The 14,123-nt window shown below is 35.7% G+C and overlaps 1 long non-coding RNA gene across 3 annotated transcripts in view; it reads right to left on the reverse strand.

Moving 5' to 3' along the window:
* LOC110344756 (uncharacterized) overlaps nucleotides 1-14,123 on the reverse strand; it is a 106,927-nt gene that overhangs the window by 56,830 nt on the left and 35,974 nt on the right. Inside the window, exon 1 of one of the 3 annotated variants that reach the window (XR_015444632.1) lies at nucleotides 1,680-1,866. The exons of the other annotated variants lie outside the window; for them this stretch is intronic. This is a non-coding gene — a long non-coding RNA (uncharacterized LOC110344756). Of the gene's footprint in view, nucleotides 1-1,679; nucleotides 1,867-14,123 lie in introns of those variants that run through there. 3 annotated transcript variants of the gene reach the window in all.

Raw genomic sequence — 14,123 nt, forward strand, 5'->3', positions numbered from 1 at the left:
GGTAAGAATTTACTGTATGGAATAAAGTTATGTGGCTACACTTTGTTAAAACTAGAACCATGAAGATATGAATGAGTCCTAGAGATCATAATCTTGTTTTCATTCCTCTGGCTGCTGTAACGAAGTACGACAAACTGATTTTTAAAGGAGAAATATATCCTAACACTTCAGGGAATCAGAATTCCAAAAAGCAAGGTGCTAGTGACATTGGTTCCTTCTGGAGTCTGTGAGGTCTAGATCTCTGTCCTTGATTTTTTTGTTTGGGGGTAGGGGGGGATACTGGGATGGAACTTAGGGCCTTTGCACTGAGCTACATCCCCATCCACATCCCTTTTTGTTTTTGAGACAATGGCTCACTAAGTTGCTCAGGCAATACTTGAACTTGCTATCCTCCTGCCTCAGCCTCCAAGAATTCAGGGCTTATACCTATAAGCACACCTGTGCACAAAAACATCTAATTTCTCCTGGATTGGAGATGCACTGCTCCAACCTCTGCTTATGATTATATGGCTTCCTTTGAATATCTGAATGTCCTTTTCTGTCTCTATTTGGTGCACTTTCCTTGGATTTAAGGCCTATCCCCTTATCCTATTTCATTATGATCTGTAAGGATACCTGCCAAGACACTATTTGCAAACAAAGTCATGTGGAAAACCAGAATATTCCTCCCCACAATATGGAGGATTCTTAAACTTAAGTCAATTTTTTAAAAAGCAGAAATATTCTCTACCCTCCCCCATATGCCTAAAAGCAAGACATAAGTTCTTGAAGGAATCCTTTTGGCCCCTCTAGCAGGAAAGATAGACGCTAATCCCCAAAGACAACTACAGCTCCTCAGCTGAGAGTGCCAGAGCAGTCTGCATCCTGAACTTTTCCAGCAAACCTTTATCGACCATTAGTTTTCCATGTATTTACCTTCCCAGTTTCCCTGCTTTAAGCCTGTAACTGTTACTTTATCTTGTCAATTCTCTGAAATATATTGTTCTTTGTTGAGGATCTCGTATAACCCTGTGAGTTACCTGTCATTGACGTTTCTCTCATATGATGTACACTGCACGTTAGTAAACTTTATTTCATTCTCTCCCTGTTAGTCTGTCCACTCTGCATTCATTTCATGAACTCAAATACTGAAACTTCAGAGGTAGAAAGTTCTGTCTCCTTTATAGTTACCTTCTAAGATTCTGGGTGAACACAAATTTTCAAAGACTATTCAAACCACTACATAATCTAATAAGTCTTCATTTACAGTTGAGGGAGCTGAGGCCTGAAAAGAGAAGTGACTAGCCCATACAGTTTCACGTACACAAGCAGTATCATACAGGAGAGGAAGGGGTACAGTGATTTTCAGAGCCCCACACCTTGGTGTATGAGCCCTCATAGACCACAGTAAATAAGCCCATCCTGCATGAATAAAGCCCAGTGGGAGCCTGGCCAAAATACATTCAGTAACTGCAATCCATATTTCTCCCACCCAGGAAACAGAAAGGGGGAGGCTTTTAGCTCCACAAAAACATTACTAAAGACAGAGAAACCAAAGAGCCATTAGTGCATCATCAACTACCCTTAACACAGACACGCATTTTGAGGAAAAACCTCCACCTCCACTTTCCTCACCCTACAATTTCCTCCAATTACAGTTTTAAAAGTCTTCCTTGATATTAGTCAACAAAGTACCTTACTTGGCCAGCAGTTTATGATGAATATCCTCAAAGGATGTCCGCCATGCCCTTTTTCCTGATTAAAAATACAGCTTGGTGAAAAATCTAACCCCACCACAGTTGCGTTAAGCTGCGTTTGTTCCTTCATAAAGAGCAGCTGGTTTCAGTCAAGGGACAAGCAGATCCTCTCTTCCAAGTGGCCTGGCAGAGAAGGCCCAGCCATGGTATATAAAACCTCATGGCTGGAGATAATTGGTCTCCCAACCAAATTCACCTGCTAGGGCCTGATCAGAAAATGCTGGGTTTCTTCTCCTAAATTAAATTGATCACCACCCCCAAGCTCTCTGACCTTGTTTTCTTCCTTTCTATGGCTTAATTCCTGGAAAATAGCACCTGGAAATGCCTGAGGACTGTTTGGGTGGGCTCCAGAGCTTTAGGGAGAAGAGACAAGATTGAAGGGTACAAAGGGATGAGAGGGAGGAAAAACGTCAGACACAAAGGTCACATACTGTATCATATATACCCATGCACCCGACTATATAAAACAAACACTAATGGATATGAAAAATCAGACAAATACTAATACAATTGTAATGAGAGACCTCAATACCCCACTGTCACAAATAGGTCAACTAGACAAAAAAAAAAATCAACAAAGAAATATTAGACCTGACCCAAACCTGTGAACACACGGACTTAGTAGATATCTACAGTGTTCCATCCAACAACAGAATACATTCTTCTCAGCTACACATAGGACTTTCTCAAAAATAGGCCACATACTATCTCATAGAACATATTTAAGTAAATGCAAAGGATTTGAAATTATCCCATGCATATTATCACATCATAATGCAATGAAATTGGAAATCAACCACCAAGGAGCAGAACCCCTCCCCAGCACAGAGGAGGTGGGCCTCTCGGGCTGATGTACCACTGCCCCAGAGCACTGAGGAACTTCATGAATACCAAACCAGCACTCCAAAAAATTTGTACAACTCTATCGTGAATATGTGTTTTCATTTCTCTTAATTAAAAACTGAAGAACAGAACTGTTGGTTCTTAACAGTAATACAAGACATTTCTATATTGTTTTCCAAAATGGTTTTATCATTTTACATTCACATTAGCAGTATTAGAAAGTTCTAACTAATTCACAACTAAGCTGACATTTGTTCTTTTAAAAGTTTTTAACTTCATCTCCCTGAGTGTATAATTCAATCTTGTTATTATACTGATTAGTATTTTTCTGATTCTAGTGTTGCACGCCTTTCCTTGTGCTATACTGGCTATTTATCATCTTCTTGTGTTTATTTTTTAATTGGGTTATCTATTAATGCGCTGTAATATTCTTTATATATTCTGGTCATAAGTTATATGTATCATAAATATGTTCCTTTTAAGGACTACTTTTCATTTTCTTAATGATGTCTTTTAAAGTTCTAAATTTTGATGGAATCTCATTTATCAATTTTTTTTCTTTTATACATCATGTTTTTTGTACCCTAGAAAATTCTTGCCTACCCTAAATTCATGAACATTTTCCCTTATAATTTCTTCTTAAAGTTTTAGTTTTAGTCTTTCATATTTAGGTTCATAGATCCTTTCAAGTTATTTTTATGTATGGAAATAAAGGGTTGAGGTTAATTTTTTACATATGGATACCAGGTGTTCTAGTACCATTTTTTGAAAACACTATCTTTTCCTCTGCTCTTGAGTTGAGTTTATGTTCTATAAAATGTTAATGTTAAATAATCTTTCAAAACTCAGTGGACCATATATGTGTGGTTCTATTTCTAGATTCTCTGTTTTATTCGAATGATCTATATGTCTTTCTTTACACCAACACTGCCTTGATTACTGTAGCTTTAGAGGAAGTCTTAAAATTAGGTACTAAATGTCTTCCAATACTGTTTTATTTTTCTTTTTACTTTTCTAGGTCCTTTGTACTCCTACATAACTTTTAAATTTCAATATCCAATTCTTCATTTATAGCAAATATACATAGACCTGAATTTTTATATATACCTTGTGTTTTCTAATCCTGCTAAATTCAAATACAAGCTCTAGGGACTCCTAGAGATTTCTCCCCCCCCCCATTAACTTTATTGGTACATTTTAGGTATACAATACAGTTACATTCATCATTGGGATCTTGTACCATTACATGAGTCTCTTGGTTCTTATTTTTTTTCCCCTTCCCTTGCCCTCCCTTCACCCCCTCCACCCTTCCCTATTTGCAAAGACCTTGTTTCCATTTTTTTCCTCTTCTCATATTTTTTCCTTTCCCTTTTTTTCCCTTCCCCTACCCCTCCCAATACCCCTGCTCTTTTAGACCTTTTCTTCCTGTTACACAATATCAGTTGTACATTTTTAAAATTACAATATTAAGATCTAGGAGACATTACCACAGATTTTACAGAATTTAAAAGGATATAGAAAGCATATTACAAAAATCTGTTTTGAAATAAATTTGACAACTTCCAAGAAGTAACTTAGAAAACAAATTAATGAAACTAACTCTGGAGGAAATATAAAATTTGACTAGCACCTTTTAAAGAAAGTATATTCCTAGATGGAAAACCTACCTGTATGACAACAGCAGGCTCATAAACATTTTAACTGATAAATTATATCAAACAATTAAAGCAGAAAAAAGAAGGAACACTTCTCCCCTCATTTTAGGAAATCAACATTGTGCTAATCCTAAAACTGGATAAAGATAATACAAGAAAAAAGTATGAACATAGATAGAAATTTGTTTAACAAAACAAATTATTAGAAGTCAGATCTGGCAGGATGTAGAAAGTAGTTTTGTTATAGGAATGGCAGTCTTGGTTCAGCATTGGAAGATCCACCCCCAAAAGTCATCGTTTTAACAGAGGAAAGGAAAAAGCCATAGGATCCTGTCACTAGTTGGAGAAAAAGTATTGGACTAAATTCTACAGCTGTTCATGGTAAAAGTTATCAGGAGACTAGAAGTAGAACAGAAACTTCTCAACAAATTAAAGACATGTACTCCATATTTCCAGTGAGAATGCCTTGTATGAATGGAGAAGATACAATGCTTTCTCCTTAAGGTGGGGAACAAGGGCAGATATGCTTACTCTTTATCTGTCCATTAAACTTTGAAACCTAGCCCCCACCAAAATAGTCTGGCAATAAAATGACACAACTAGGATAGGATTGGCATGGCAGAAGCAAAATCTTTATATGTAGATGAAATGATCATCTACAGAGAAAATACTAAGAAATCTCTAGGAACCCCTAGAACTTGTACTTGAATTTAGCAGGATTAGAAAATGCAAGGTATATATAAAAATTCAGGTCTGTGTATACTTGCTATAAATGAAGAACTGGATTTTGAAATTTAAAAGGTATGTAGTAGTACAAAGGACCTAGAAAAGCCAAAAACAAAAACAAAAACAGTGTTGGAAGACATTTAGCACCCAATTTTAAGACATCTTCTAAAGCTACAGTAATCAAGGCAGTGTTTGTGTAAGGAAAGACATATAGATCATTTGAATAAAACAGAGAATCTAGAAATAGAACCACACATATATGGTGCACTGACTTTTGAGAGATTAACATTAGCATTTTATAGAATATAAACTCGATTCAAGAGCCAAGGAAGAGATAGTGTCTTCAGCAAATGGCACTAGAACACTTGGTATCCGTATATAAAACATTTAACTTTTTTTCCATACATGAAAATAACTTGAAGGGATCTATGAACCTAAATAAGAAAGCCTAAAAGTATAAAACTTTAAGAAGAAATTATAAGGGAAAATATTTATGAATTCAGGGTAGGCAAGAACTACCTAGGATACAAAAAACATGATGTATAAAAGAAAAAAATTGATAAAGGAGATTCCATCAAAATTTAGAACTTTAAATGACATCATTAAAATGAAAAGTAGTCCTTAAACAGACCATATTTACAATGCATCTAACCTATGACCAGAATATATAAAGAATTCTTAGAGCTCATTAATAGACAACCCAATTAAAATGTAGACATAAGAAGATGATAAATAGCCAGTATAGCACAAGGAATGGTGTGCAACTCTAGAATCAGAAAAATACTAATCAGTACAATAGTAAGATTGAATTATGCACTCATTATGGAGGTGAAGTTAAAAAGTTTTAAAAGCCTTGTCATGACTTTTTCTTTCTGTTGGATTCTCCCCCTTTGCGTTTAATTTGTCATGCCCAATGGATTCATTCTGCTGGGTTTCCTGGGGTTGTGATCCTCATTGTCTTTTCCTAGGGTATTGTCTAAAATTTTTTGGAGTGCCGGTTTGGTATTCATGAAGTTCCTGAGGTTCTCTTTATCATGAAAGTATCTTATTTCTCCATCCATTTTGAAAGATAGTTTTGCAGGGTACATCAATCTGGGTTGGAGGTTGTTTTCCTTTAGGGCTTGAAATACATCACTCCAAGCTCTTCTTGCCTGGAGGGTTTGCGTTGAGAAGTCTGCTGTGATTCTGATGGGCTTTCCTTTGTATGTGATTTGTTTCTTTTCTCTCACTGCTTGTAGAATTTTATTCTTCTGTTGGATTTCTAGAATCCTAACTATTATATGCCTATGTGTAGATTTTTTTTGATTAAGGCTAGCTGGAGTCCTATATGCATCACTTATCTGTATGTCAAGTTCATTTCCCCTGCTTGGAAAGTTTTCTGCCATCACTTCTGTGAAGAGTTTTTTCATGTCATCTGCACTCTCTCCTCTTTCTTCATTGACTCCAATCAGTCTTATGTTATTCTTCTTTACATCATCTAGCAGCTGCTGGATTGATTTCTCATGTTCCCTTACAATTTTAAAGCAATTTTTGTTTTCCTGGTCACTAATTGCAATCTTATCTTCTATATGTGAAATTCTATCCTCACATTGGTTCATTCTGCTGCATAGACTTTCGATGGAGTTTTTAATCTCTTGGAAATCTGTTTGTATCTGTTTTATGCATTCCATTTGTTTCCTATGTTGGGATTCCATCATATTCCTCAGATACTCTATGTTTTTATCTGTGTCCTCTCTAGATTTATTAATCATGTCTTGCACCATGAGCAAAATCTTTGCTGTTATCTGAGTAATTATTTCTGATTTCATTTTTCCCAGATCCTCTTTTGTTGCCAGTTCAGAGAGTCCAGGTGGTTGAGTATCAGAGTGTTCCATCTCATTTCCCTTTGGGGTTGCTGTAGGTGATCCAGAAGCCTGTTTTTGAGGTTTGTTTATGTGTCTTCTCATTTCTACAGTGGGGGGAGGTGCTTCTGGTGCCCACGCGGCTCACCTTCTCTGCCCTAGGAGCCTGGGATGGCGGTGGGGGAGCTTCCTTCTGGGTGCCGAGATTTCTTAGTATTTTCTCTGTAGATAATCATTTCATCTACATATAAAGATTTTACTTTTATCTTGCCAATCCTATCATAATTGTGACATTTTATTGCCAGACTATTTTGGTTTGGGCCTGTGTTTCAAAGTTTAATGAACAGATGAAGAGTAGGCATATCTGTCCTTGCTCCCCACCTTAGGGAGAAAGCATTGTATCTTCTCCATTCATATAAGGCTTTTCCACTGGAAGTATGAAGTACATGGCTTATCTGTTGAGAAGATTCTGTTCTTCTTCTAGTCTCCTGATAGCTTTTACCATGAACAGCTGTAGAATTTAGTCCAATACTGTTTCCCAACTGCTGGCAGGATTATATGGCTTTTTCCTTTCCTCTGTTAAAATGATGACTTTTGGGGGTGGATCTTCCAATGCTGAACCAACACTGCCATCCCTATAATAAAACCACTTTCTACATACTGCCAGATCTGACTTCTAATAGTTTGTATGGTTAAACAAATTTCTATCTGTGTTCATACTTTTTTCTTGTATTATCTTTATCCAGTTTTAGGATTAGCACAATGTTGATTTCCTAAAATGAGGGGAGAAGTGTTCCTTTTTTCTGCTTTACATGTTTGATGTAATTTATCAGTTAAAATGTATATGAGCCTCTTGTTGTCATATAGGTAGGTTTTCCATCTAGGAATATACTTTCTTTAATAGGTACTATTCAAATTTTATATTTCCTCCAGAGTCAGTTTCATTAATTTGTCTTCCAAGGTACTTCTTAGAAATTGTCAAATTTATTTCAAAAAAGATTTTTGTAATATGCTTTCTATATCCTTTTAAATTCTGTAAAATCTGTGGTAATATCCTCTAAATCTTGATATTGTAATTAAAATGTATAATTGATATTGTGTAATAGGAAGAAAAGATCTAAAGGAGTAGGGGAAGTGGGAGGGGTAAGGGAAAGGAAAGAAGGGAAAAGAAAAAATATGAGAAGAGGAAAAAAATGGAAACAAAGTCTTTGTAAATAGTGAAGGGTGGAATGGGGAAAAAAATAAGTACCAAGATACGTCATGTAAAGGTACAAGATCCCAATGATGAATGTAACTATATTTTATACCTAAAACATACCAATAAACTTAAGAAAAGAAATTGGAAATCAATGTCAAAAGAAACCACAAAACAAAACAAAAAAACAAAAACAAACAAAAAGAAACCACAAAGGGCCGGGGATTTAGCTCAGTGGTTTCACCGCCTGCTGTGCAAGCACAAGGATCCAAGTTCGATCCCCGGTACCAAAAAAAAAAAAAAAGATACCACAAAAACTGCATAAACACATGGAAATGAAATTTCTTGATTCTTTGTATTGTTGTCTTTGTCTCTATTGCATTAAGTTCTGCTTTGATCTTTGTAATTTCCTTGCTTGTATGAGCTTTGAGTTTAAATTGGTCTGCTTTTTCTACAACCTTGAGATTCAACATTAGATTATTTATTTGAGCTCACTGTTTTTTCTAATGTGGGAATTCACTACTATAAATTTCCCTCACAAGACTGCTTTCATTGCATCCCATAAGTTCTAGTATGTCATAATAGCATTATTGCTTAATTGTAGAAACTCCTTAATTTCTTCTTTAATTTCATCTGTGACCCATTGGTTGTTCAAGGAGGTGTTATTTCATTAAATTTATTGGTACATTTTAGGTATAAAATACAGTTACATTCATCATTGGGATCTTGTACCTTTACATGACGTATCTTTGTTCTTATTTTTTTCCCCACTCCACTCTTCACTATTTACAGAGACTTTGTTTCCATTTTTTTCCTTTTCTCATATTTTTTCTTTTCCCTTCTTTCCTTTCCCTTACCCCTCCCACTTCCCCTACTCCTTTAGATCTTTTCTTCCTATTACACAATATCAATTATACATTTTAATTACAATATCAAGATTTAGAGGACATTACCACAGATTTTACAGAATTTAAAAGGATATAGAAAGCATATTACAAAAATCTTTTTTGAAATAAATTTGACAATTTCTAAGAAGTACCTTGGAAGACAAATTAATGAAACTGACTCTGGAGGAAATATAAAATTTGAATAGTACCTATTAAAGAAAGTATACTGCCACTAGGCAAGGTAAGAAACTAAAGAGAAAGAGGGAAAAATAAGAAATAAATGAGCCAACAACAGTAAAACATCATGAGAAGGATGAGTCGATATCTATCAATTATAACCATCAATGTTAATGGCCTCAATTCACCAATCAAAAGAAATAGAATGGCAGAATGGATTAAGAAGCAAAATCCAACAATATACTGTATACAAGAAACACACCTAACTCAAAAAGAAATTCATAGACTGAAAGTAAAAGGATGGAAAACAGTTCTCCATGAGACAGGAACCCAGAAAAAAGTAGGGGTAGCAATCTTATTTGCAGACAAAGTACATTTCAAACCCAAACTAATTAAGAGAGAAAAAGATGGTCACTACATCCTTGTGAAGGGAACAATCCAAAAGGAAGAGATGACAATTATAAATATATATGCACCAAATACAAATGCCCCCAACTATACAAAACAAATATTAATGGACATGAGAAACCAAATAAGCACTAATGCAATTGTAGTGGGGGATCTGAATACTCCACTAACACAGATAGATCTTCTAGACAAAAAATTAACAACAAAATTCTAGAACTGAACCAAATGGACTTAATAGATGTCTACAGAGTGTTCCACCCCACAAAATCAGAATACACATTCTTTTCGGCTGCACATGGGTCATTCTCCAAAATAGACCACATGCTAGCTCATAGGACATGTCTAAGTAAATGTAAAAGAATTGAAGTTACTCCCTGTATATTATCAGACCATAGTGCAATAAAGTTGGAGATTAATAACATAAGAAGCCACAAAACCCCCATGAACACCTGGAAATTGAATAACACCCTCCTGAACAACCAATGGGTCACAGAGGAAATTAAAGAAGAAATTAGACAGTTTCTACAAGTAAATGATAATGCCAGTACAACATACAGGAATCTATGGGACAAAATGAAAGCAGTTCTACATGGGAAATTCATAGCAGTGAATGCCCATATTAGGGAAACAGAGAGAACTCAGATAAATAACCTAATGCAGAACCTCAAGCTCCTAGAAAAAGAAGAGCATAACAAACTCAAAGCTCATACAAGAGAGGAAAGATCAGAGCAGAAATCAATGCAATGGAGCCTAAGAGAACAATATAAAAAATCAAGGAATCAAAGAGTTGGTTTTTCGAAAGAATAAATAAAATCGATAAACCTTTAGCCAATCTTATCAAAAAAAGGAAAGAAAAGGCTCAAATCCATGCGATTAACAATGAAAAACGTAAAGTTACAACAGACCCAGCAGAAATCCAGATCATGAATACCTACTTTGAGAACCTGTACTCTAATAAAATGGAAAACACAGAAGAAATGGACAGATTCCTAGATACATACAAATTGCCAGAGTTAAATGAAGAAGATATAGAAATTCTAAACACCCCAATTACAATGACTGAAATTGAAAATGTAATAAAAAATTTACCAACAAAGAAAAGCCCAGGTCCTGATGGCTTCAGTGCTGAATTCTACAAGACATTTAAAGAAGAACTATCACAATTACTCTTTAAACTCATCAAGGAAATTGAAAGGGAAGCAAGGCTTCCAAATTCATTCCTGGAAACAAGTGTGACTTTGATTCCAAAACCAGGGAAAGACCCAACCCAAAAAGAGGACTACAGGCCAATCTCCCTAATGAACATAGATGCAAAAATCCTCAACAAGATACTGGCAAACAGAATACAGAGGGTCATCAAGAAGATCATACATCCTGACCAAGTCGGATTTATCCCAGGGATGCAAGGATGGTTCAACATATGTAAATCAATAAATGTAATACACTATATTAACAAAGCCAAAGACAAAATCCATCAAAAATCATCTCAATAGAAGCAGAAAAAGCATTCAACAAAATTCAACACCCATTCATGATAAAAACTCTACAGAAATTTGGAATAGAAGGTCTTTATCTCAACCTGATTAAGGCTATCTATGAAAAACCAACAGCTAACATCATACTAAATGGTCAAAAACTGAAAACTTTCTTGTTAAAATCAGGAACAAGACAAGGATGCCCACTATCACCACTCTTGTTCAATATAGTTCTGGAAACATTAGTCACAGCAATTAGAAAAGAGAAAAAAATAAAAGGAATAAAGATAGGAAGGATGAAGTTAAACTGTCATTATTTGCTGATGATATGATACTTTACATAGAAGACCCAAAAAACTCTGTCAAAAGACTTCTAGACTTAATTGACAGGTTCAGTAGAGTAGCTGGATACTAGGTCAACACTCAAAAAAGAATAGCCATGGGCCGGGGATTTAGCTCAGTGTTTCTGGTGCCTGCCTCACAAGCACAAGGTCCTGATTTCAATCCCTGGTACCCCCCCCCACAAAAAAATAGCCTTCTTCTACACAAATAACAGACTCACTGAGAGAGAAATTAGGGAAACAATTCCTTTTACACTAGCATCCAAAAAAATGAAATATCTAGGAATTAATTTAACAAAGGAAGCAAAAGACCTCTACACTGAAAACTACAACACTTTGAAAAAAGACATTGAGGAGGATATAAGAAAATGGAAAGACATCCCTTGCTCCTGGGTAGGAAGAACCAATTTAGAGAAAATGGCCATACTTCCAAAACTACTATTTAATGCAAAAAACTACTAGATTTAATGCAATGCTGATTGAAATTCAAACAGTATACTTCACAGAACTAGAGAAAACAATTCAAAAATTCATTTGGAACTAGAAGAGACCTAAAATAGCAAAAGCAATTCTAGGCAACAGAGACATGGCAGGGGGTATCACAGTCCCCAACTTGAAACTATACTAAAAAGCTACTGTGATAAAAACAGCATGGTACTGGCAAAGAAATAGACCCGAGGATCAGTGGAATAGATTAGAAGATGCAGAAACAACTCCAGACATACTCAGTCACCTCATCTTTGACAAAGGAGCCAACCACCCTCATTGGAGGACAAATAGCCTATTCAATAAATGGTGTTGGAAAAACCGGGTTTCAACCTGCCAAAGATTAAAACTAGACCCATATCTATCACCATGCACTAAACTAAGATCAAAGTGGATTAAAGATCTAAATATTAAAACAGAAACACTAAACTTGCTGGAAGATAAGTTAGGTAGAACTCTTGACGACATTGGCATAGGAAAAGACTTTATGAACAAAACCTCAGTAGCACAAGAACTAGTACAAAGAATCAACAACTGGGATTTCATCTTATTAAAAAGCTTCTGCACTGCAAGAGAAACCACCAACAGAGCTAAGAGACAACCTACAATGTGGGAAGAAATATTTAGCAGCTGTACCTCACACAAAGGACTACTATATAGAATACATAAAGAACTTTAAAAAATCAGACCCCCAAATTTAAAGACCCAATTCAAAAATGGGCATCTGAAATGAATAGACATTTCTCAGACACAGAAGTAAAAGCAGCAAATAAGCATATGAAAAAATGTTCAACATCACTGGTCATTCAAGAGATGCAAATGAAAACAACATTGAGATTCCACCTCACTCCAGAAAGAATGGCTGCTATCAAAAAATCAACCAATAACAAATGCTGGAGGGGGTGTGGGGAGAAAGGAACCCTTCTCCATTGTTGGTGGGAGTGCAGACTGGTGCAACCACTGTGGAAATCAGTATGGAGATACCTCAAAGAACTAGGGCTACGGGTCCCATTTGACCCAGCTATTCCCCTGCTGGGTATCTTCCCCAAAGAATTAAAACCATCATACCACACCGATATATGTGGATCCATGTTTACAGCAGCATAGTTCATAATAGCTAAAGCTTGGAAACAGCCCAAATGCCCATCAACTGGAAACTGAATAAAGAAGATGTGGGTTTTTTATAAAATGGAGTACTACTCAGCCACAAAGAATGACAAACTAGAGACATTTGTAACTAAATGAATGCATATTGAGGCCATACTCTTAAGAGAAATAAATAGGGGACACATGTAAATACCGAATAGTTTCTCTACTGTGAGAAACTGAAAGTGTAAATAAGGATTAAAACAATTAAAATGAATAATTGATAATTTGAAATAGGAAGAAAAGGTTCAAAAGGGTAGGGGAGGTGTGAGGGGAAGGGGAAAGGAAAGAAGGGAAAGGAAAAATTATGAGAAAAGGGAAAAAATGGAAACAAAGTCTTTGTAAATAGGGAAGGGTGGAGGGGGTGAAGGGTGCATAGGTAATGGGGAAAAAACAAGAACCAACATACATCATGTACAGGTACAAGCACCCAATGATAAATGTAAACATATTGTATACCTAAATGTACCAAAAAAAATTATACTACAAAGCTACCGTGATTAAAAAAAAAACCAGGATCAATTCCAAACACACTTAGCTACTTTATCTTTGACAACAGGGCCAAACACCTTCACCATGCACTAGACTAAAATTAAAATGGATCAAAGATCTAACTATTAAAACAAACACTTAATCTAATGGAAGATAGAATAGGTAAAACTCTAGAAGACATACGTGAAGGCAAAGACTTTATGAATAACTCCCCAATTGCACAGAAAATATTACAAGAATCAACTACTAGGATCTCATCATATTAAAAAGCTTTTCCACAGTAAAAGAAACCATCAAAAGAGGGAAGAGACAATCCACAAAATGGGAAAAAATATTACCAGCTATTCCTCAGACAAAGAACCAATATCTAGAACATATAAAGTACTAAAAAAACTCAGACTCCCCAAATTTAAAGATCCAGTCTAAAAATGGGAATCTGAAGTGAATAGACACTTCTCAGAAGAAGAAGTACAAGAAGCCAATAAATATATGAAAAAGTTCAATATCACTGGTCAATCGAGAAATTAAAACAACACTGAGATTCCATTTTACTCCAGGAAAAATGGCTGGTATCAAGAAATCAACCAATAACAAATGCTGACAAGGCTGCAGGGAAAAGGAACCCTTCTCCACTGCTGGTGGGAGTGCAGGCTTGTGCAGCTAGTGGAAATCAGTATGGAGATTTCGCAAAAAACTAGGATTAGAGGTCCCATTT

Source organism: Heterocephalus glaber, unplaced genomic scaffold (genome assembly GCF_053883595.1).
Source record: "Heterocephalus glaber isolate CG9 unplaced genomic scaffold, H.glaber_assembly_v1.0 deba00001606, whole genome shotgun sequence".
NCBI lineage: Eukaryota > Metazoa > Chordata > Mammalia > Rodentia > Bathyergidae > Heterocephalus > Heterocephalus glaber.